This window comes from Bidens hawaiensis, unplaced genomic scaffold (assembly GCF_021521415.1).
Source record: "Bidens hawaiensis isolate Kalapana, Puna unplaced genomic scaffold, B.hawaiensis_p1.1 tig00038477_1, whole genome shotgun sequence".
NCBI classification, from domain to species: Eukaryota; Viridiplantae; Streptophyta; class Magnoliopsida; order Asterales; family Asteraceae; genus Bidens; species Bidens hawaiensis.
In genome coordinates, this window is record NW_027505544.1 from 129815 (window position 1) to 135430 (window position 5616).

The following is a 5616-nucleotide window of genomic DNA, read 5'->3' on the forward strand; positions in this document are numbered from 1 at the left end:
GCTCGTAGTGTCCATACCGCGTCCGAAACGCCGTCTTAGGGATGCCCGATTTTTCACCTTTAGCTGATGATAGCCTGATCTAAGGTCTATTCGGTAGAACCAGCTTGAACCTTGTAGTTGATCAAACAAATCATCAATCCGCGGAAACAGATATCTGTTCTTCACCGTAAGCTTATTCAGATCGCGATAGTCTATACACATTCTCATACTTCCATCCTTCTTCTTAGCAAACAACACAGGTGTGCCAATGGGGAAACACTTGGTCTTATAAAACCTTTGTCGAGGAGTTCTTTCAGTTGGGACATCAATTCCTTCATCTCGGACGGCGCCAGGCGGTAAGGTGCTTTCGCGACGGGCTGTGTTCCTGGTATTAAGTCTATCTGGAATTCTACCTCTTGCTCCGGTGGCAACCCCGGAAGGTCCTTAGGGAACACTTCTGGGTAGTCGCGCATAACAAGAACATCCTTCACTTATTTCGTCTCGGCCGTAGCTTTGACAACATAAGCCAAGTAGGCACCGCACCCTCTCCTTAACAAACCTTCAACTTTTATCATCGAAATGACATTAAGGCCTGAACTTTCTTTATCACCATGAACCGTCACCGTACCACCATCCAAGGACTTTAACCTTATCGACCTACTCTTACACACTATCTGAGCCGCAAACTCAGATAGCCAATCCATTCCCAAAACCACGTCCAACAACTTTCCTAGCTCCAGCCATTCGTATTCTTTAAGGAAACACAAACATCATCACTTAAAGAACTATTTAGTACAAGGATATTAAGGTTAACAGGTAATAACAGTGTCCAGCTATGATTAGCTGATTACGTTACTCTCCGTATACTATATACTTCCCTTTGTGAGTCCACTTGTGCTAGGTTTCACTTTTAAAAAGTTAATCAATCAATCAAACAATCCTATCTCTAGAAATTGAGCAAACTTTCTTACATTATACATGAAATTAATCATGTACCTTAACCTTATTTAGCTTGCTTAAGTGACACATGTCTTTCTTGAATTGGCATCTTCTTTCTTTTCTTACTTAAGTCCCAATCTCTGTTCGAGTCTAAGCATGTAGGATGCTTATTTATCTCGAATTTATGCTCTGATACTAACTTGTAAGGCCCCGATCACAATGCCCTACCTGGACGTTGGAATTACTCATAAACACTGTTCTAAATATCAGAGTTAAATGAAACTTTTCGCGAAATAGATAAATGTCGACCACTCATTACATAAGTCTTAAAATTCAAACGTTAATAAACATGTCATAAATTTAAGTCTTCGGATGCCAGCTTCTTTATTCATCTACCATGTCTCACTCTTCAGGCTAGCTGTCTCATCCTACTCACCTGCGTGCATACTAAAGGTCAGCTACGCTAAGTGAGTTCTAGTTAATCAGGCAACATGCAATACATTCATAATATACATACTTAACCTGCTTTTACTTTCTTTCATACACACATAAATATGTACCTTTATTCTTACTTCCATACTTTCATGCTTTCATATTTCATCCTACTTATACATACATATTTATTTTACGTTTTAAAGAGTCTTTCGCCCTATAACCTCACACATATTATTAGGGTCTGCCACCATTCTTCACAGATATTATTAGGGTCTGCCACACTCTTCACATATATTATTAGGGTCTGCCTCCCTCTTCACAGATATTATTGGGGTCTGCCACCCTCTTCACAGATATTATTAGGGCCTGCCACCCTCTTACCGTCAATTCATGCATAACCTTCTTTTTATATTTATATACTTTCATACATACCCTTAACCTTCTCTATATCATTCATATATCATACATACCTCTTTCATAGACATTTATACTTCATACGTAAACAATCTCATCCTCAGACTATCACCTGACAGTACATGCAATATCCGAAGATTGTTCACGTACCGTTAAGAATTCATTCATAACTTTCACATAAATCATATAAGGCATAGACTTACCACTTAAGGTAAGTGTATTAACTAATCATATTAAGCATGCACACAGCCCCGAAAATAAAACAAGGAAATGGGGCTAGAATCTCACCTGGATCCAGTTACGTTCGGAGTTAATGGTAATTTCTTTCTTTAATTGAGCACGGCTAACTATTAAATATATATTTGTTAAGTAATCGTATAATTAATTAAGTTGGTATTTTAGTTAACCAACGTACTTATCAAGTTAGGCTCGTTCGTTTAGGTTATACCAATGGAGTAGTTTTGTTTTAAATTAGGATATGGGCTTAGCAACTTGTGAACTTAGTTAGGTTAGGCCCAACTGTCCATTATGGCATATAGGCCCAACTAGGACCGGCCTAAAACCAAACAGATAACTGAGTGGCCAAGAACTTAAGGCAGAGAACTCATGGAACCGAGAACCCATGTTTGACCAAGAACTCTTGTTGACCGAGAACTCAGGTCACCGAGAACTCAATGGGAACTCTAGGTACCGAGAACTCAGGTCACCGAGAAACCCATGTCTGATGCTTTCAGCAAATTGTTTTTCGATCTTTTTAATCCTTTCTCAGCTCAGGTAGCTGATAATGGTCTTTATCATTAAATTTGGTAACATTTGCTACTCTTCTTATCCATTTTACACCCATTATCATCCCATCATCAAGATTTAACCCATTCTTTGTATAAAGCTTGAACCTTTATCGATTTCAAACCCGTTTTAACTAGATCCTTAACTAAAGAGTTAATTAAGTCCATTTTTAACAACAAGTTCACATTTTTATTGCATAAGAATGGTCGATTTGCCTTCGTTTCAACCCTTAGGGCAAATGGGTTATAAAAACGAAATCTTTAAACTAAAACATACCTTTTAGATTCACTTCGGCTACGGTTTAGCTTCAATACGTGATCCTAGACTTGTATCTTTCTTGTATAATCATAGATCTTATCACGAATCTTCTTTATTTGGATTCGGATATAGGTCGCCGACAATGAGGTGTGTTTAGCTTAAATGCGTGTTTTGATGGTGTAGGTTAAGGTGTAGAATGGATGGTAATGGAAATGATTAGGATTTAAGGGCATTTATACTCCCTTAAGCCCACGGACTTAAGGCCCATCTTTCCTTTTTGGTCCATAATTAATTCCATCTAATTAGCGTATTTATTTTTCCATCTTTATTGTTTTATTATTTATCTACAAACTCAAGTAAACTTTCCCACCAATAATAATATATTAAATATTAATCTTAAAATTTTTTTTAATAATGCAACTTCTTCAAGGTCGACCCAACCTATTTTCATCTTTTAATATTTTTTTGGTATAATTTTGGTCCCAATTAAAGGTCCTATCTTAATAGGAGCCTAAAGTCCTAATTTAAATTAATGGGCATTTACATATATCATCTTCCAAAGATTCTTAATTACATATTTACTCAAATAATTACATATTTCCGCTTCTTAACAAATCTATATTGGACCATGTGTAGTAATAATGCCCACCCCTGAGCATTATGAGCCACGTGGCGCCCAATCACTTTTACACTTTTTGTTTTTTTTAAATAATAACTCATTACATATTCAAATATAACATTAAAAAAACTACATTAAAATAAAAAAAATACATTAAATTTAAAAATTAAAACTACATTTAATTAAAAAAAAATACAATAATAATAAGACTAAATGTTGTTTTTTTCAAAAACAAAATTTGCCGAATTGTTTTTAGAGATTGGACTCTCGGGTCGTATTCGGATAACTCGTTTGTTAAAACCTCGATGCCGTGGTCCAATTCATTCCTTTTAATTACTTTGACGGCATCCAAATTTACTTGAAGACGTTGAGCTTAAGTTCTTTTATTCCTTTAAGTAGGATGTTTATTTCTTTGAAATGACTTTCCATTTCGGCATTCGAACCTATTGACGACGATGCGACTCCTTTCCCCATTCCCTTGCTTCTTCTACCCCCCGGTCGAGGGATCTCGGCAACATCCACATAGGGATTCTCGCCTTCGTTATCTCTTAAGTTGAAGTTTCGAGCTTCGGAACATGGCGTTTCTGGATCAACCGAAGACGATGTTTTAGACCTTTTGTTAGGCCTAAAACTTTTGGTGTAGGCGTCCTTAACGGGGGCCCATTTAGGGTGAAACCTCAGTGATTTTTCCAACAACTAAAGTAATTGAAGTTCCCGACTTCTGTTGATACTCTACCAACGCCCTTTCCATGATTTCTGCGTCAGAGTTATCACTACGCCACGTTTGAGTCATCCGAGAGTGAACCACATGGTAAGCCGTGCATTTGGTGTTTATATCACTCCATTTCGACACATTACCGAATCTTTTTCCCGACGTGAGTCCCAGCCAAGTTTGTAGAACCACTCTTTAATTTTGTTCCAAAATACGCTCAATGCTTGAAAGTTCGCTAAAAAAATAAAAATATTACAAGTTCAATGTTTGTTCTAAAAAATTTAACGAAAAATAATTTTTTTTATAACTTACCACCCTAGGGATCTTCCGATATCACGCACCAAGCACGACCAACTAGTCCACACCCGTCCGATGTCCACGGTATAGTGGTCTTTTTAGTCCGAGGTTCACCGATGAGTTTTTTTATCAAACAGTCATATATAAACGGATATATTTTTTTTAAACTTGTGCCATATTAGCGTTGTACACAAAACATCGGCACCTTTTATACCACCCAAAATTCCGGGGGGGGGGGGGGGGGGAGGCATTGCGGGTGGCTTATATCCTCTTTTCATTAAAATTAACTAATTTAATGATCATTTTATTCTTACTTTTACTATTGGATATTTACATCCTATTTCTAAAACATACATACAAATACAAATTTCTCTATTTCATTTAATTAATTTATTAAATAACTATTATCTTTATTTCTTTAAAAGATTTTTATATTTTTAAACACCATCAATCACGTTGTTTATGTTCGCTAGAGATGAGCAAACGACACCGAATCGGTACCGAATCAGCGACTGTTGTTACTCATTTGGCACCAACTCTTTGAGCTTTTAGGATCAACAAGGTTCCGGTATTTTTTTTTTGAAATTTTGTCTTTGGAACTGGTACTGTACCGAGCATTTTCGATATTGTACCCGTTTTTGTGCAATTTTCGGTATCGAAATTTTCGGTACTGATATCAAGCTCATCGGTCGTTTTTGTTCGTGAACCATATACGAAAAAATTTCGTTTGATCAGCTATTCGTGAACCGTTCACTTGACCGATAAAGGCTTACGAATGAACATGAAGAAGACTTTGTTCGGTTTGGTTCAATTCGTTTACAACCATAGATGAATGCAAATCAGTTTCACATATAGTATTTCTCATTCAATTCTGTTTTCTGTATTCCCATTAATAAATAAGCAAAAGATATATTATTTGGTATGGAAATAAATCTAAAGTAGCTATTTTAGTTATTCTAAAGTTCTATTTCGGTAGGTATTCAAAAAAGTCTTTTTCAAACATATTATTGGCACTTACGTTGTGTAAATATATTGGATCATTTGAGATTGGATCAAGCCCCACTACCTTTAGCCAAAAAAATATGAACAAAAGTAGAGAAATACCATGTCATCATCCAATGTAACCTTCCAATCGATTCAATACCAGAATCACCTCATCAAAGGTGAATGTAGTAAA